We start from the raw sequence: 21,507 nt of genomic DNA, 5'->3' as shown, positions 1-21,507 counted from the left end.
CGAGCCACACCGTGGTGCTCCACAACGAAACCGTTTCTCCTTCTTCTTTTTCTTCTTCTTCTTCTTCTTCCGTATCCTCTGTCTCGTCCTCGAAAATGCTCGTAAAAGTTCGCCGCTCGGTGTACCTACGCGATGATAATTGCCGAGATTAGGCCAACCAGGGAACCCGATGCTCCCGAGAGCTAGTTAAAAGTAATGACACGTTCAACTGAGGGCCCAGGCCCAGGCCACGGCGCGGCGATTCGAAATCTCGGTTTTTGCCCGGAACACTGGACACCGGGCAGAGGTGAAGACATCGACGCCTGTTTCGACCGACGAATCGGTGCCCGGTCCTACCAAGTTTCCAACGCGAGACATGCTCGTTAGCGCGGCATCCTCGATCGATCGTGGGATCTCGGCGAGTTTTGTCGGACGCCTTGTTCGGGGCTACTGGAATCAGGCTTCTTCTGGTGCGGTCGGGGGCAACATGGGTTTTCGGAAACGGTTCCCTTTGTTCGTGTAACGGTATTACCGTGTAATAATAATAATATCAGATTCGAGAAACTGGGATTCACGTGCACGTGCCTAAAGAACCTTTGATTGTGAGGATTATTCACAGTGGAATGTTAATTATCCGAATGTCGATTATCGGAAACACTGATTCACGGATCACGGGAAGAATTATGAATAATTTACACAAGAGTTAGATTAAACGAATAAAGCATAGGAAAACACACCGTGTACTCGTAAGGGAGAGCCTAATCCAGGGGTCGGTAAACTTTGAGACAGAAGAGCCAAACCTGTCCCTTACAACAATTTAAAAATTATTTCAGAGCTATAAATATATTTTTATAAATAAGGAAAATTTAAAGTAACATTATAACAAGTTCTAATATTAATTATATCTTTATTAAATGAAGAAAAAATCTTAGAAAAATTGCTCTCATTGATTGTATTTTTATTTTTAATTGTATTTCAGAGCCACATGTAAGTAGGTACCCAAATAGGGTATTCGAACCCCTGCCCTAACCTTCGCATGACGATGGTTGTGTCACTTGTTCAGATGTACCTAACAAATGAATGGAAATCAATTTTTATGGAAGTACAAATTTTGTATTACTTTCTACAAGATGTAATTTTTCTTGTAAACGATGTGGAAGCTGTACATAATAGTGTGTATAGTGTTTCGTATGTGTCATTAGTGTTTCTGCCATTGACTTCCACGGCCTGTCATGCGAGGATTAATTGAAGTAGAATATGCAGTAGAACAACGATTATCCGAACTAATGACTTAAATTCGTTCGGATAAATCGTTTTAATAATGTATGTATATCATAAACTCATTTGGATACAAGAATAAAATAGATTTAAATAAGGTAATTCTGTAAGACGAATGTTCGTTGTATAGAAGATCGCGTAATAATCCCAATCAATATTTGAACGGCACTTAACGATGGTTTCTTCATATGTGTCATTACTTTGCTTAACAAGATTAGATGACAAAATACCTTATCTTCGTTTGCAGTTCTATAGATTGAACTATATTTATTATTTATGTATTTGACATAATTTACTTCTGCCTCGCTTAACGCTTGCATGGGCAATTTAAATGTTCACGGTTGCTAAGCGACCGGGGTACCCATGTACCCCAACCGTCCTGTCATACTTTTCCGAAACTCTTAGTTTAGTTTTCCCCTCCTATAATGTATTAAGTATTCTTTTAACACTTTGACTGTCAGGTCACCCAAATACGGGTGACACGTACATTGCAAATAATCTGGATTATTTAAATATTGTTATAAAATTTGTGCGTAAAATTAAGATCGCAGTATAGTTTAAAACATGACCAACAGCCTGTATTAACTATACGCATATATTTTCGACGATTTATGACTTAAAAAACGAGATAAATTGTGTCTGGCTACGTACGGCCATTTTCACTGTAGCAGTCAATGTGTTAAACGACCTGAGTGAAGAAGTTATTCGAAACTACAATACAATCCGAAACTAAAATCAATTATTCGTGTCATTCACGTGTATGCGTGCTGTTCTTGTCTCTGAGTGCTGAGACCATTTTATAGCAACTCATGACAGCATTTATTGAAATATAAGTGCTACTATAAAGCACCGTCAGGACATAAAGGGTTAAATAGCCAAAATTTTCTATAAGAATACATTACACGATTCAAACTTGCTTCTCTTTAGAAAAAACATGATGATCTCTTAAAATCCGTCATTCCACAAATACTATATGTACATCGGTGTAAAAATACACATTACGATACGATTGGTTTATTGTCACTAAAAAAAAGAACATCACCACGTCTGTTGTAACATAGAACATAATCTCAATCTGTTGTACAATTAAAATTCTGCGAACTTGGGGATCGATGCACGCCAGCGGAAGGTTACGGCGTGCCTCGGGTGAAAAATGGCAAGATGTAAAATTAATAGCGATCTAGATTTCTAGATTGCGGGGAATGCGAGCAGCTACGAATCGTGGGAGTGCGGGAGAGGCGATGCATGAAATTTAATACGTTCGACGTGAAGACGCCTCGGGTGCGGCTGAAACGAAGGGAAAAGAGGAGGAAACTGAGAGACATAACGAATGCCATTCCTGACCCGCGTGGCTATGCGAGCATCGCATTATTGTTTGGTTTCAATTAAACTTCCATTTTGCGCGACGTCTCGCCTGCGAGACCGTTTCCTCGCGACAGGGGAAGAAATACTAACACACTTGCATCAAAACTGAGACAGATCAATTTATCTGTCTCGGGGAACTGTTAACGAATCTTTGCGATCCAATGAGAGATTTCTTATGTTTTTCTTCGATTTTTATATTTTTTGGTATACGATCATGATACATGCCAATATTAACAGTGTTACTATTGGCATATTAACCCGTGACGATCCTGCACTTTCTATGAACTAATATTTGTTTTGACAAAAACTTAGTTGAAAACTATTTAGAAGTAAATAAGACAGATTATCGATTGAGATGAAATTCAAATGACAGTCTTACGTGTATATTTGCACTTGAAAATTTCGAATCCAACTGAAGGGTAATCTGGATAAGTTATTATCAATTAATACTATCTTGTAAACGCTCCAAATTCAAAAGTTTACTCTCTAGAATTCTGGTTTTTACTAATCGTGATAATGTAAATATAAATTATTTTATTTTGACTAACAAAATTCGTTTAAAATCAAGAAGGTATCATGAGTTTAAGTGTGAAATAGTTTGAATTTGACTCTAGTCATGTAAGTAGGTATTGTTCATTTTGAAACTGGACTTGGTTAAAATGCCACGCAAATTTTTCAAGAGTCTAGCACGTGGCTATAGTATTCGTGAAAAACACTATGCTCATCCCCTCTATAAAAATTAATCTTTCTTAAACTTGTTTGTTTTATTATGCGCTGTTCAATAAATGTAGATATTTGGTGGAATATTGAGCCACTGGGGACTATCCAAATTTAACGTTGTGTTTCACTTGGAAGAAAGAAGGAGAGTCACCATGCATTTATAGTGTATATTTTGATAAAAACAATATAATAAGCACTTTAAAAAACACTGATAAAGATTTTGCTCCATTTTAAGTTCAAAGGATCTTCAATAGGGATATTTAATAATACATTCTGTTCTTTGCAGGACTACCGTTTATGGTTCACCTAAAGTCAAGAAATCAAATTATGAGACTTCATTACGTTACATTAAAATTTATGATAAAGACTACCATCAGAGATAAGCAAATAAATATAAGTGTGCTATTATAAATAAAACCCTGCGACCTATTATTTACGACACCTCACTTCTTACAATAATGAAAATAATTTCCAGCGAAATATTATATTAGAATTAATTCCATAAAGTTTCTTTAGTATTTCTAAGGACACGTTTAAATCGTTATTGTATTAGGTTAAGAATATTGGAGAAAAATGTCGGAGATAAGAAGAAAACGTTCCATGCATGCTGAGAAACTGATGGTACAAATATTATTTAGAAATTTTACAGCAACCTAATAATATAAACACAGTTCAGTTTTCTTAAAACAAAAAAAAGGAATAAAAGGTTATTCAGACTTCACATTAGTCAATCAGTTTTTTGGAGAATTTAAAATAAAATAGTGTGTTACAGATCCGCCACTATATAATAATATTCGTAAGAATATGTATATTATCCCACAGACAAAAGATATAAAATAATACCTGTTTACAAGAAAGAGAACAGAACAATTGAACTAAAACTAAAACAACATATACAGAGCTATGAATATAACAAATGGTGTAAACATGAAGTTCAGTTTAGCTTCATTTAAGCACACCATTAACCGCAAAGTATCGAATTATTTGATATTTTTAGATGGGCGTATCCTCATTATCTTCACCAAAATTTGAACCTCATTACCGGAAACGTTTTGATTGCGTGGCCGTCACGTAATTGAACTTTGGTTTTCTTGGTCTTATCAACGATAGACAGGAAACCATTGAATATCGTCTATCTAATCAACTTCCTTCCTTCCGACGCAGTCGAAACGAGTCTCACCGTGGGGGGGGGCAACCACTTTAGTGTAAATATACAACTGTGCAAAACTCGACGCTTTTGCGAACCGAGTTCATCCGATAACGAGCGGAAATTACAACTACTCCCGACGACCAAGAAAACGTACGTATTTGCTTAATCGGATGGCGCACCGATGCCCGCAAAGAAGCTGAACAGTAAGATGTCCCATTAATTAAGACTCTCCAGATGTTTGAAATTACTTGGTCCCAGCCCGCTCGGACGTCCCCATCGATTTCTTAGAGTTTCCCGTGGAAGCGATCTCGTTCCAACTTTTCCACGAAATTTTGTGCCCGGGATTTCTTATTGGGTTCGGTGTTCCGTCGACTTAACGTTGTTCTTCTTCGATTGCATTGAAAGGAGGAATGTTAAGTCTTGTAGAATGGCTTGCAGCTACATGGAATAATTACTGGACACATAATTAATTCGATGTGATTCTATCAGTTTATAATGAATTTACAGTGAATTTGTGTCTATTAGAGGTGAAGTTATAATTAATATTATTGCATCCCTTATTCTGCAGAATCTGTTGGGTTTCAGTATTGAAAAAATTGAAAATGCTCGAGTAAATGTGAATAGAAAATATAAAGTTCTTGATCTTAAACGTGTTGGATTCCAACTTGCATTATTGAGTGCAACACTTTTAAAAAATCTCGAAGAGGTTTATTCGATTATACGTGACAGAGTGTCGTAAGAGTCTAATTGCAAACTAAATGTTTCGGAGTTGTCAAGCCTACATATGTCTGAGTTAAGTCTAACCTTTTACGAAATTCCATAGGGTCTTCTATACTATGGCTCTGTGGTAGGGAAACAATGCTTGTGGACCGTAGTACAAGATGTGTAAGTAGATGTTCGGACTTTGGCAAAATAAGGGTGACTAAGTTGTTTAGGACGGAGCAGCACTTTCGCAGTTATTCATAGAGTGAATCAAAGTCAATATTACCTAGGTTAGTCATCCAACAAAGGTATCAACCTTCAGAGATTTTATATTTTCTATATTGTGGTGTAATTTTTGTCTATATTCTGTATCGAAGAAATTGAAGCAATTCCGAGATTTCTGGTTGCTGAATCTATATTTTACTTGTAATGTACAGGGTGTCCCAAAATAAGTAAAAGTATTGCCTCACCTCTGCACTAGTGAGAAATTGTCAAAATTCTATGTTCAAAATTGTATATATAAATGAAAAGCAAATTGAAATTTTAATCTTCTACTTTTGACTTCTTTTTTAGATTTTAATTAACGTAGTGTCCAAGGAGTAAAATCTTCCCCTATACAATAGGTACTCGTCACCTTCTAAAAATTTGTTCATATTTGAGAAAGGATGTACCTTATAGACAACAGTGTTCGCAATTTTGGCGCATAATGTCAGAAATTATGATCCTTTGCCTTCAACACAAGCCAAACTGCATCCTTAACGGATGTATTTTTAACGAAGTTACGGCCATTTACAGAAACACCTGCCTCTTATGTTCAAATTGTTTTTCGAACAATGTATTACGAAACAATAAAGTAGAAAAATTTATGATGTTTATTTAACAAAAATAGAAGTAAAATAATATTACAAATAGATAATAAAAAGTAAAGACTAAATGAAAATAAACAATAAATAATAGCATTAATATGTATTAACATGGAGAGAAAGACTCTCTGATTCCGAAAATTTGAAATAAAACATTTGAATATAGTACAACTTTCATCTAACAGAATTTTTTGTATAGTTCAAAGAAAGTCCTGAAATTTCTGGACGACACTTGCGTGGAATACTTTGTTCTTGCAACTCTTTTGCGTTTTTCTAGGTTTTTCAGTTGGAGTATTATTACGCATATGTATAACAAGACCCCACTACTTTCATTCTGTCTTTCAATTGAATCTCGTTGTGGAGCATTATATGTCCAGAAACTGAGGGTGCCTCAATTACCGTGGGTGGTCTGCCTATAATGCACTGGACTGAAAATTTTACCGAGAAATGCCTCGTTATTTGAATTTCTTTGTTCATAAAAATCATAAACCAATAAACTGAAAATCCTACTAGGAAAATATACTATGACGCATTTAACAGTGACCGAAAAATATAGAAGAAGTCACGTCTGTATCGTAAGCTAACTTCAGCTTGTAAGCAAATTTCGTCCTCGGTTGTTATTTTTTATTTGAACATACTCTTACAACTGTATGTATTTGGTATGCTGTATAAAAGTTAAAAAGAGTTCATGGGAAAGTATGGAAGCAAAATCATTGATGCATGTTTGGTTTATCGAAGCAGAAACGCTTGGGATATCGAAGTACTTAGTTCTTATACAATATAGAAAATGCTGGTTATTGACATAAGGGTTAATACCAAAGACATGATACCGTACCTAAATGCCGGAACGTTTACGCCTCTTCAATGTGGAAGACATTGGTTGAGAAGAGGAGCTTTTGTCACCGATCGATCTACATTTCGACATAATACGCTCAGAGAGATATAGGCAAGAACGTGTAGGTGTCCGGCATCGGCGTGCTTCCGGTGGCCGAGCAGGGTCTCGCCGGCGAAGGGGGCGGGGAGAGGGGGGCCACGCGGGAGGCAGCCCGATGTAAGTGAGCAGTCAAAGAGATGGCGCCTAATAGATTGGTTTGTAGGTGGACGCATTATCTGCGGCGCGTGTGCGTGTGTGCGCGCGCGTGAACCACGATGGAGCGTGTACAACAGTGTGCATGGCCGAGGGCGGAAATTAGTAATGGAGCAATGAACACCGCGCTGAGTAAAGCTGTCGGAGTCGTGGCTGAAACGGCGGTTGTGCGGGGGGAGGACGGTGGTCGTGACCGTTTCGTTGGATAAGATGACGCGTGGAGTAGTACGGATGACTATTAATTCGATTGAATTTACAATTGCCCGAATACTCTTTTACGGTAGAACTGTCTTTATTGTAATGAAATTTTAGTTAGTCTCCAATTTACCGAATTCCTGCTCGACACTACTGAAATCCTAGTGCACTCTGCAACAAGTACAATGTAAACAGTTGATCCACGCTTTACAAAACAATTGCGATCATTCTTTGTTGATTCAAAATTAGAATCGATTCGCTAAGCATTACAAAATTATTGTTCCCGTGAATTTATTTCCAAAATTGTAAGATTGGAAACATTACTATAAGCAGACGACCGAACAAATTGTACGATTGAATCCACGGATTGGAACGTGAACTCCGGTTATAAGAAGAAAAAGTCGTAGCTAGCGGGGAAAGTCAGTATATTTTTTATTATATTATTTTGTCCCCGAAGGGGTTTTCAGAAATAGAATTCTACTACATATACGTATACCTTTCGATTCCTGGATTTCTGTACCTCGAGATATTTCATCCGGATGCAACAAAGTAGGTATCCCCTCGCGGACACAGTTCCGTTACGAATCGATCCTTTCGCCTTCTGAAATCACCAACAGGTATAACATTCCTCTCGCCCCTCGGCCACGTAAAAAGCGAAACGAACATAAAAAGCGGCACCGCGAATCTAATCGACAGCTTCATAAAATTGAACCCATAAAATCATAAAATCAACCACTCCGTTGGGGGATAGCCCGCCAGGAAAATATTTACAGTCCTTTTTGGCCGCTCTCGTTCCTGTAGCCTTTCGCCGGTTAGTAAGGGATTCGAACTACGTTCGAGTCCCGATGGACCAATATTTTGCACCAGGTACTCTCAACACGGTGACAGAAAAAATGATTAAAACGTTACCGTTAACAAAACCCTTTACAATCTCAATGCTATGGTCACTTTGAATTGTGAAGTGAAATTTACGTTTAGTCATAATGTACGAAACACTAATCCAGTATTGTTTATGGATTTTGGTAAATTGCTAGTATAGTTGGGAAACTACAAAATTAGACACAAGAAATGTGTAATACACACAATGAATCCACATCTTGAAAGAATGGCACTCATATGAGTATTAGGTAAAAAATATAATTAATGCGGCGACTCATTTATATCGCATATATAATTAGGTATTTCTACGGGTAAATTTTAATTCTTTCGAAATTAATTATTATATTATTCTGTGATTTCTAATTTAACGAATACAGAACAAATTGTTCTTTGTCTTCTATACGATGGATTTAACTTCATTGACTGAGTCAGAGTTTGAAGAAGTAGTGTGACCTATTGAATATCATGAATTCCTCACTGCACTGTAAGTTTAAAGTAATCTTGCGTGATTTGAGACTTAGTACTCGCATACATTATTAAGTATAAACCATAGATGTAACCCATTATACATTGTCAAATTTGGTATTTATTTGTAAGAAGATTAAAAGCCTGTAGATGTATGGATCCCATTATGGCATAGGTTATTAAATGGCACACTAGACTGCTACCAAAACTATAATATCTGTAGCTGCAAACCATAAAGTAATGGCATCATAGAGTAGATTTTTATATAAATAATAAACAAAAGCGTCTCTTTTAACCATAAGTGAGTCTGAATAGTAAAGTTACATATTTTTCATCTTTTGTACACATGCTACCGAAAATGGTTTTCTCTACAAGTAGGTATAAACTTTCGACTTCATCATATCACTTGTAATGTATAGGGCCTAGACTATTGCTGTACAAATATAAATTTAATTTTTCTGTGTCAAATGTGGATGTTCGTTTTTATAACCTACAAATACAAAGTTTCCCAATATCGCATACCAACCTCACCCTAATTTCGTACTATGCGATATTACGGCAAGATCTTTAACTAATTCGGTTGATCATTTCTCCTTATATCAGTAGATATGGCTCCTGCAGCAAAGCATAAGACATGGAGCAAAGAATCAAACCAGAAGGTTTACGTTTTTTTGTTTGGTAGAATAATTTAGTAGAATAATATTAAATGACTGCACATCGACTACAACATATATTACGTAATACCTACCGCATAGACAATATTAGGCATCAATTTTTGTACTTACCAAAAAGGATAAGAAATATTAATGTAAGAATTTTTCTACGTTAATATAAAAATATTTTTTTATATAAACACGTCATTCCGACGTATACTTACACGGCAATTTTCGTGTACCTGCGTATAATAGAAAAATATCTAACCCAATTTTTCAGTTAACTACAAGATGGTACATACATAAATGTGCACGATAATGGGGTTCTTTCCTCCATTGCTTATGTAACACTTTCCCTCGTTCTCCGACACACTGCGCCAATAAAATCAAAGAAGAACGCTGTTAGACATTGTGCATTTAAGCGATGTCACCAGTTTGTTGAAATATACACTGAATTGGGTAAACAGAACAATAGAAAGGTGATTCGTATTTACGCACTTTTGTCGCCTCCTGTTTAAATGACAACACTGTCTGACATGACTTTCAGACAATAAGAACTGCATTCAGGTAGTTTACGAAAGCTTATGTTTTTAGCGATTAATTGAGAAAACTAGGAAGTAATACAAATTTATATTATTCATGACAAAGTTTGACAACAACTCAAAAAATTTCACCAATTTTTGTATTGTATTACGTTTTGCATAGTTGCAGATATTTCCTCTTAATAGAGACCCTAAATGTTTTGAATTTAAACACTTTCGATCGTTACGATCTTTTAACGCAGTCAGTTACTTGCCTGCATATTGATACATTCTTTATAGCAATCACCATGTAAAATCCATTGACACATATTTAGATGTTAACTTGATGACTAGGAGCCAGTCATTTTCATGAATTACACGAACCCAACTTCAGTGCCTACAAAAGTTACGAACAAATGAGTAACGAAGTTAGAGTAAATTAACTAATTAGGACATAGTGAAGACAGCATCCTAGGGTATTAGGGGTTACATTGGGCAACACTGAATAATATGTATACATACATATATTGTTAAATCGTGTTCGCGATGTTTTTGTAGCCGCCGCTAGAAGCCACGAAATCGAAGCATCAGAACGCGGTCGGTGGTCAGTGCCGTCGGTTATCTAGGAGCTTTTACAGCCAGCGCCAATACTCACTTTAGTGGTGGATCGATTCGGAGATATGCAAGCAATAAGCGTTTAATTGCACGGGATTCCTCATCGTAGCAGTCTCTTTAGAGCCGGCAGCGGTCCCGTGGACTATAAAAGGCATCGGACCTATAAAACGCATCCTTGGCTGAACGATCGTTCCAGCGCCATTGTATGCACGTTGTTCTGTCTTACTCCGTGCGTTTTTCTGTCCTTTCCTTCAACTGGGACTGCTGTCCTGCCTCCACGGACGGATCTCACACTCGGAGATACAATTTAACGATCGCTTCGACTCGTAGGATACCATTTTGGTGGAATAAAATTGTAACCTTTGTTCGTGCCTGATACCAGAAATGAGTAGAAGACGGTCAATATTAACTAGCGCAGACCGCTTTGAACTGAAGAATAGATATGCAGTGGATTTTATAGCAGCTTCTTGGAAGCCATAATTAATAATATAGTCTTGATGTATTATTTGAATTTGAACAATACAAATCAGCAGTATCAATAGTGCAGTCAATATATGTATATGTATACATATATCGTTTCAAAGTAAGTTAATGAAAATTTTTAGGATACAATTCAGGAACCTATAAACTTATTTCTGTAAGTGATTATGTGCAAATATTTTTTCATCCATTCTGTTGAATATGGACAGCGGAGTTTATGATCCTTCAACCAAATTTTCGAACTTCGGTTAATTATTCAAAAAGGATGAGGAATATTTGGGTTCGATAACTTGGTAATGATATACAAAAGAACTATTAAAAGTGATTCTTTAATATGTTTCTAACATCCTGTAATACAAATAATTGATAATTAGTGTATTTCTTCCATCCTTTACACCTGTTTCACTGTAGTTTAGCCATTTCTAACAACTCGTACTTCCAGTTTTAAGAAATTTAATATCCAGGTAATCACAGCTTTGACAGATCGATAATTAAGATGATCGGTATCGGGTAACAATTAATATCGGCAACTTGTATGGTTCTGTTCAAACTGCCTTTAGCTGATCCTTCCACTCAACGTAATTCAACCTTTATTCGTAAAAGTATTGATCTTGTTGATTTACAGACATTTCCTCCAGTGAATGAAAATCCATCTCGTGTCTGCACGCCAGGTGCTGTACACATTCAACCAACGAAGAAGGATGTTATTCACGGGACGTGAACGTGTCGTCGTATCACCTAATAACGAACATCCGAGTCGGCCCGATGGCCAGCTGTAGTTCGTCAATGATGCGTCGGAGTGCGAAGCTGCCACTGAAATTCATTATTCTCAATTCTCGTAAACAGGCAGTTATAAATTATTCAGGCCGAATGCTCGGCCACGTTGGGATGACCTAAGCGGTCGGATAGCCGCTAACTGCCGGTAAATTAGCCAATTGAGGGCTTCGAGTATCCGCGGATATCTTATTACACACTTGCCAGCCGCAGCCATGGCGCCCGTGCGTCCGTACGTGTTCGCTCCGGCTATTTGCGACACGTAATCCTCTTCCTCCGTGGATCGACTAGTTTGAATTACAAGAATTGAACGTAATGCAATGTAGTCACGACGCTAATTGTTCGGGAAGTCCGATTCCATTTTTTATTTTTCCAGTAGCTGACACTCTATCTTTTACGTCGCATCGTTTCATCGAGTTGACGCTAACAAGGGAAGTTACATAGATATTAAGTTAGCCATGAAATAATAGCGATTGAAAATTATAGGACCTGACCTTGTAAAAATTCAAGTAAACAGACTGCGGATTTTATGCATTTATAAAATATCTGATTGTCTAAAATTCAATATAGTAAAAAGTTTCAGTAAGTTTATTCGGGTTTTCTTCTTATTTCCAACCTATTGGAATCATTGACAAGGTAAATTTTTCTTTGTATTCAGTTTCGAGAAATTGATCCATACAGTTCTATACTTGCATAAACATTCACTTGCCCGGAAAATTCAGTATCCACCAGAACAATGGCGTCAAACTCCGTCATAAGCGGCTCTGAAAATTGATATATGTAAATAAATTTCTTATAATCTTCTTGACTTCTTCAGTTTTTGAATACATATACAATAAGATAACTGGAAAAGAAACAAAGAATACCAACGTAGCTTTTTTGTTCACCTCGACCAATGTGTTCAATCCAAACTATTGATCGGATTGAATGTCAGTTACTCTATCTACATGTCTCCAAAAAATCTTAAAAAGTACCAACAAAGTATAAAAAGAAATCTGTTTACATATATATATATATATGGATGACAATGGTGTCAGAGCTGCAGACGGAATTTGACGCCATACTTCCGGTTGATATTGAATTTTCCGTGATAGTGACACTTATTTCAGTTCATAGAAGGTCAAGTCCCATAATATCCTACTATTATTTTTTCAAAACTAAATTGACATCTGTGTAACTTCATTTGTAGCGTCACCTCGATGGAACGATCTCTGGGGAACATCTCTTGTAAGTCATCTCTTATATTATAAATTTTTCTATAATTATTTGTTCATCTTAGAATACATGTCTGTCTTGGTGTGAACGAAATAGATTGACTTTAATACTACGTGTGACGGAGAGTTAAAACTCTAAAAACTCCTGTAGCAAACGCAAAAACTTTTCGGCCGACCCAATAGTAATGTAATATACACCCACTTCGATATAGCAACAAGACTTTGTACGCATGCACACGAGGGTTGCAATGTTGACATGTGAAACTACAATTAGGTGTACTAATAAGTACTTTGTATTTTTTTTTTTCATGAAAATCAAAACCTGCACTGTTAGAATAACATTGGTCTTCGCTTATCAACATTCTCCGCCATTTATGAAATAAAAACGACTATCGATTTATTAAAATGAATAATGTCAGAAAATTACAGGAATTATATATGAGTTAAAAATGTTACACTTGAATGTAATCTTAGTTGTTTTGAGTAAACATGCGCTTAAGTTCATCGTTACACTTGCGAATTTATATTGCATCGTTACCGTCTGAAAACTGGACTCTAAAATTATCTATAGAGCGTGAAAAGCGGGGAAAGGATTGTTTATCAAATATCTTTAAATCACCTGTCAATTGTTTAAGCAAACAAGTCGTTATCTATTTCCTTATATCCCTCTTCATATAAAAACTGGCATTAGAAATACTCGTACCAATATACATATTATATATTATCGCTTATTTTTACAGAAATCATAACTCTTTGTTCTCTGTGCTCTTACACCATATTTGCATACAAAGCATCCAAAAGATATTAGGTTGTTCCATATGAATTGGCCATTTTATTACCGACACTTGACATTATATTGAGCATTATACGAATTGTATTAGACAAAGTAAGATTCAATAGACTTTATACACCTTTTTCATTTAAATGCAAGTGTTACATTTATTACAAAATTACTACATCGAATTTGAAGATGATTCTTCAAAGACTCCTTTAGCTACCATTTTTTGGCCAAATGTTGTCATCGCTGAATAACATTTTTTAGCAGTAACTTCGATGTACCTTTATGAAGATTATTTATGAATTTCACCTAAATGTCCATCTTCGAATGAACACGGAGAAAATAGCCGAATTTAACTGAGATTAATTATTTACCTTCATTACCTCTAATATTTAACATAATTGATTTCACTGCTATGTTAGTATCTTGAAATGAGGAAAGTACAGTGTGTAATTTTCCAGTAAAGAAAGGAGCTAAGTTAATAATTTTTATTCATAGAAGTAACGTTAAATATACCTACCAGTAAAATCGACCATTTCACGTGCCTAATTCAGCGATCTAATATTTTCTACTTCCTCGTACCACTAGATTACACATCGTAACAGCCGATGAAACGGTAAGTACAAGTGTTATTCCTCAGAAACCACACGCCACCTCAGCATATGTCCTAAAGACCACACTAGTGCGAATTAGGATTATGAATTTGTGAACAATTAAGAACTTGAACAGAATAACAGCAAATTGAGATCATAACATATTTTTTGGGGTAAAATTCCCACAGAAATTCAATGGTAATTATTGCAAAAGTGAGAAATAATTTTTCAACTATGAAAATTTTTCATAAAGAAATGGTAAATCTCCATACGAAAAAACGAAACAATGTTTCACTGGTGCAAATTTTCACGAGTGTGTTGTCCGAAAGTTAAAGCGAATACAAAATATTGCCTTCGAACCAAAAATTCCTTCCATGTTCCGCGCGTGAAACGCTACCTGGCGAAAGGGAATCCTTTTACAGTGCGTAAAAAGGTAACAAAGAGAGATTTCACACGGCGAAAGGTAACGGTAACGATCGAACCATAAAGTCGATGTCGTCGTCGACTCGCTTGGCTACGCGCACGTCTTATTACAGGATCCGTGCTTTACGCGCGCGAGTCTTTGCTAACGAGGATCGTGAAAGGGAGTAATGACACGGCCGGACGCGGTCGAGAAGCGTCGCTCAACAACAGGGGAATAAATTTGCTTACCGGTTTAGCAAACGATCGTCGCTGGACATACCTTGGCCGCCGCCTCCCCCCCTCCCTCTGCCACCCCTTCCGATGGCTGGCTGTCGTTTCGAGATCACCGACGACTGGTTCTCACAACGATCTTTTGGTGCCACTTAATTATTCCCGCGTCTGCCTGCCCCGATGATTCAGCCAGCGATTCCCCGAGACGGGAATATTCTGACGTCTTTATTAGAATGTTAAAGCCATTACGGGACATGTCTATTGGACAGGCAACGACCGATTCTTTTACCGGTGCCGATTAAAGCAAGCGCGCTTAGTGGATATTGGAACGTTCCTCATAATTCCTAAATAAATAAGATCGATTACAATTACTATTCAGTTAGGTTGCACAGGGTCTTACAAAAGAGTTCATAACTTTTAGGGTAGATAGTACCTACTCGCCAAATGATGAAAAGAAGTTCTAATAAACATGGGTCGGAAAATTCATTTATTCAAAGTTATAAACAGTTTTTTGTTTTGATTAAAGTTATAAAGAAAAATTTAAAAATACCTTCTGCAACTAGGAAACGATAGCTCTCGAAACGAGAAAGTTACTCGCTTTAACCAAAACATAGAATCGTTTATAATTTTGAAGATATTCATTTTTTCACCCATATTTATTAAAACTTTTCTTCATCATTTGGCGAGTAACCTTCTTCTCATCCTGTATATACAATGGTGTTCCGCAAAGTGTACTAGTATCGAGCACGCTGTGATTTTCAGTAAAAAAATAAATCCAAAATGAAGAACAAAATTTTGTTGTATGTCTTTTTTTCGAGAAATTCGATTTTTGAAAATGTACATATCAAATCGATAGTCTATTCTGAAAACAACGATTAATTGAACAACTTGAGGAAGAGGATTGTCATTTGAAAGTTGTACGAGATTAGTACGAAAGTATAATATAAAAGATGTCCCAATTGAAGGAAGCTAATCGAAATATCTCCTTTCTTTTTAATGATGTGAGAAATGTCTGAAGCATAATTTGAAAGGTTTTGAAACAGGAATATCGTGGAAGAAAAGAAATTAGTTAACGTCATTCTTCCGGGTTTTTTCAAAATCAACGCTATTTCTGCAGGAAAGCATATCGTTTTTTCTACTGTATCTTGTAATAGATGAAAAAATGTATTCGGTCATACCTAAGTTATGATCTTAAAATAACTTTGGACACCAAAAAAGTGGTCAAATTCTAGAGCAATGTTATTAAACAAAACATCTAGAAGGTAAATATTTTGTCTTATTGTATACTTTTGTTACGTCACGTTGATAAGGTCCTAGATTTTATAGAAAGAGCAATGTACACCAAGGTCCATCGAGTCTTAATTACTTAGGAGTTAAGTGCACGCATACTTGGTACATTTTCAGAATCGACTTTCTCTAGAATCAAGTCTTATTTAAACAAATTTTATTCTTCATTCTCGATTTATGTTTTCATGCAAAATCATACCTTGCTCGAGAATACTATACTTTTCCGGACACCGTGTATATTTTGAAAAATATACACTGTGATTCACCAAGTGTAAAATTGGTATCATTTACGCCGAGTAGACAATCACAAATGACTGGGAACAATGCATTAAGAAGTATGGAACGTAATTGTTAATCGTTTCAAGACGAAGGAAATTTCAACGGAAAAGCGGAAGTTAGTTGTGATTCGATCTAGTACTTATTTCCCGGAAAGATTCCTGGAATTGATAGTACGGAAATTTTCAAACATTCAACTTCAGTTTACCATAGTACTGTCCCGACAGTAATTTATGATTTTGTATCAGAGATGGATGCACCACTTTCTTGATCGTTTAAGAAGAAAAGGTTGCCTATACACAGAAACATCGACAAATACGCAAGCTAGCAATAAAATATTATTATGTAACATTATTAACCCTTTAAGCGGGAAAATAATTTTCGCGGTGTGTTGTATTTGACTATATACAGTTGAATACAAAATTCGAATTTTTAAACTTAATTAAAAACAAAAATAGTGTTTATTTCGTACAATATTATTAAAATGAATTGACGCGACAGCCATTTTTGTAACGTCCAATTGAATACAAAAGTATAAACCAAGGTGGATAAATCCGCTCTCCCCACTTAAGAGGTTAATTAATGAATTACGTTCTATTATAAATCGCTTATAGTTACATGTTACATCAAACAGAACTCCTCGAAAACGAAGGAAGTATCTCAAGAGTGACAAAATAATAACGGAAACGTTACTGTATAATGTGAAAACCTAAATCCTATCGTAATTAAAATTATAAGACCAATTGCTTCTTATAAACGGTAACCAGCCCTGATAACGATTGATTGCGTCAGATTTTACAACGTCGAATCGAACCGAATTCGCAGAGTGAATCACCGATCGGCAATCCGCGGATTCGTAATAATTCAACGCGTGTCCATAATGAATCACCCGAGCTTTTGTTGTAGACTCATAACGATCGCGAGTAGGGGAGCCGACTGCGTTATGATATACAGCATATCCCTCGTAATTAAGCAACATTGTAAGACACCGAGCACTTAAACAGACGTCGTTAACGGCCAGAACTTTTCTACCTAGCCAAGGGTCGATATTAATCGCTTTATACAGCATTTCACGTGTGAGCCACGGAATTCATTAGTCAGGTCGACTTCTCGATCTTATCGGCCTCATGTTGCAGAGGTAGAGCACTAGAGCGCAAGAGGGATGCATCGGGAATCACGCGTCACTCATTCTTTGGCTGGAACTGATTTTGACGCGGACAGCAATAATGAAGGCAAAAAGTAGAGTATTCACTTGCAGAGAGTTCATTCTCTCCCTTATGGTCCTGTAGAAAAGATTAGACGTGTAAATCATCCATAAATGAATAGTTTTACATTTTTTATTGCATCTTCATGGTGGTATTTATTACAAACAGAGTAACTATATTCGGATTTGCAGTTGTTTAATTTGATTATAATTAACAATTAAAAGTAGTGCGATGGAAATTATATTTGACCTTATTTTGATAAATTGCATTCTTATGCATAATGTACAGAAATAGGAATTAAGGAGGATATTGCACACTGTATTTAGTGTTGTACCTGTTAGACACGAAATAAGAGAAAAATATCATTGGAATGTATTAAAGTTTCTGTTTTATTGCGATTTGCAAGTTTAGATGCAGCAATTACTACAAATTCAAGAAAAGAAATGGTAATACAAATACATCTTTGAAAAAAACCACGGTCTTAATGTTCATAATACAGATTGAATTATTTATTTCCTTCTAGTCGATGTGATCTTCAAGTTTCGATCACTACTGTAGTTAGGTACGCTATAAATGCATAAAATTCACGTTCTACTGACGAAGAAGTTTGGCCAATAGATTAAAAGATTCGGCTTAAGACTAGTATGATTTACTGATAGTAAACATATTGCAACTAAACATATATCTATGTCTACCAGATTAAAAACATGACAGCTTTCTGAAAATAATCAAATTTAAAAACTAATTTCCTCGTTTACATATTGCAGTAATATTACGAAAAATGTCAGAAATTTCCGTTTAATAAAATTACGATAATTCGGTAAGATTTTACGAACCAGCCATTTTGACTATATTGGTAGTCCGAATAAGTATTAACAGAATATGTACACCGCTCAATTTTACTAATGCATTCCTTTATTCGATCTTGTGTAGCACAAATATATCATTAACCAAAGAAAATAGTAATTTCATATTGACGAAACAGCCGATTTTAGTGTCAGATAAATTAATCAAGCCTCAGAGTTTTAGCTTAATAACTTACTGAAGATCTACAAATATACATACATATGCACACTACCGTTCATAAGTATCTGGTCACTTATACGTATAGTGGTGGAAATCTGTGAATATTTTACGAATATGTGTACCTACCTTTATTTATTTGTATCATTCTGTTTGATATAAATTGAATGTATATATTCAACTGTTACAGAGCAGCACAAGTTATTAAAAAATTGATATCGTTAAAAGTACTATGACTAAAGTTGAACGCAAATGTATACGTAGAGTATGTATGTACAATAAAAAAGTAACAAGTTTTAGCTGCTTTGTTCTAACTTCTACTTCTATGCGCTTAGACCACTGCCAGTCACGTGAAACAGAAAAGCATATTACGAAAACGATGCAGGCAAACTCGAGTTCCAAAGCAGAACTATCGAGAGAAACACTTGGGAAGCACTGTTGTAGAATTGGCCAAAGAAAGCTATGCAATTCGTCAAATATTAGCGGTAAAGACCATACTCCCTTGTTTCTTAAAAAATAGTGCTATTCAAATATTGATAATATACTGTGTCTAGATACTTACAAACATTAATGTACCTAAATCATAGATGTTATTTCGTACCTAAAAAATGTACCATATTCCGACAACGCGAGTCTAGACAAGTGCTTAGAAAGCTATCGGAATAATTACCGCACATATCTTAAAATAAAAGTCGGAGCGTTTGTAGCCACGTAAAATGTCAGATAGAGAGTAACAGGAACTCGAATTTGTTTGTTAAAACGATTTAATTTTCCATTGAAACGTTCGTTTGGCATATCGTGGATCGACGTTATAGGAAATAACATCCACTTCCAGGTTATTTGCAATTTTCGCGAAAGAAGCGGCGTGTAGAAGACATAATTATTAAGGAAAGCAACATCCGGCTTCCATATGAACAGATACGTAATTCCTGCCGCTTTTGTTCAAGCTCAACTAATCGCTGGCATTATTGCCGGCTTCAACGATTCAGAAATGAAGTAACCACGAAAATAGTTTGTATATCTAGAATTGAATCGGTCTAATTAATGCCGGACCTGTTCGAGAATTTTATCGCTGACTGCTTTCACGCTTCTGCTCGATATTGGCCATAATTGGGCTACAGGAACACGAGCAATTCTTCGGTTCTGCTATTCAATCTTCCTGCATTGGGGGGGTACACGCTCTAATAAAAAAATATATATTTTTCTCGTGGAACTTGGATACGTGTTCAGGTATTTAAGTATTCTGAATAGGTATATGCTATATACTATTTATCGTAAACGATTGAAAGTAGAACGAAATACGTACTTTGTGTTGAATGAAATAAGATTTCTGGTTGAATCCATAATAATATTTTAGTTATAGCTGTGCCTCTTTCTTTTATATCTTTCATAGTTGAACTCTCATCACAAAACTTTTCATTATTACTGTTATTATTTTATTGGTTGATGTAATTTATATAATCTTCTAAACAATTTAAAGTATTTCACAATCTACAATATAATATTGAGCATTATTTATTTATTAGGTTTAACGGTAAATAATAGCTTTTTGCGAAATTTTATACTTATTTTTACGGAAATGAAAAATGCTAAGTGCTTCAATACTATTGATCTTCGCTTTCAATAACTTGCTTCATTTTTAGAAAAGGAAGGGGTAGAAAAACGTTTTATATTTAAGGTATAATAGTAAAATATTTAAAGAAATTTGTGAAATAATCATTGCCGCACTTAACCACACATCTATGACCACACTATGCATTAAAGCCCGATTCATAAATTGGTCTAAAATAATTCAAAGGTCCCTTAACCACTTGTGCTAAAAAGACGTGCCACGCACGTCGAGATGCCTTTGTTCCAAAACCGCGAGCGACGTGTACACCACGTCGATAGGCGTTTGTCGCAAAAATGAAAATGACGTGGTCCACACGTCGCCTAACAACCAGATTGTTTATTTCTCGAGCTACAGTTCCAGAGTGCACGGCGTCGCATAGTAATAGATTTATTTTCTTTTAATCATTTCAACCCATATTGTAAAATGGAGAATAATAGTAAACCCAGTGATATTGTTAAAGGATTGCACTCGCAGACGCGGAGCGGCGTGAATGTGACACCTTACCGCGTGTTATATTGTAGCGCACGGCACCGCAACCGTGAGTTTATTCGTAGCGCAAGTGGTTAAATCAAACTCAACGTTTGCTTACTTCAAACATTTAACACTAATACGTTTCTTCTTAGGCGTACATCAATTCCCACAACTATATCAAATTTCAGAATAAACGACATCCAGATTATTAGGTGCACTAATTAGTAATCCACACTGTTTTTACAACAAAAAAATTGGAAACACAGTTTAAATTGAAATCATCTTCTCGCTCTGTTCGTTCTTAAAAGATGGCGCAGTGCATAGAAAAACAAGGATGACTATAATTAAAATTCTACAAGCTTTTAGTTCCCACATAAATAAATATTAATCTTGTCAAACCAGTAAACTGTTTACTAATACATCTAACAATAAGAGGGTTGTCTAAATCATACACAAGTTTCAATCGTATCTAAAGTCATAAGTCATCGAGATTATTAATGACTATACCCTCAGATTTCTATCAATTTCACTAACTCCATCAGATCTCAGAATAAACAAGGGAACAGATTGAGCCGAAAGATAGAGGACGGATCGGTATATGTATAGGGAGTCACCCTCACGCAATTCTGCTATTCTTCGATCGCGATCGAGGATCGTCTGCGCAGCCGCGAAGACGCGAATCGGCCGAG

The sequence above is a fragment of the Dufourea novaeangliae genome, unplaced genomic scaffold (genome assembly GCF_001272555.1).
Source record: "Dufourea novaeangliae isolate 0120121106 unplaced genomic scaffold, ASM127255v1 scaffold80, whole genome shotgun sequence".
NCBI classification, from domain to species: Eukaryota; Metazoa; Arthropoda; class Insecta; order Hymenoptera; family Halictidae; genus Dufourea; species Dufourea novaeangliae.
The sequence above is the reverse complement of the archived record's forward strand: the minus strand, read 5'-3'. Positions refer to the sequence as shown.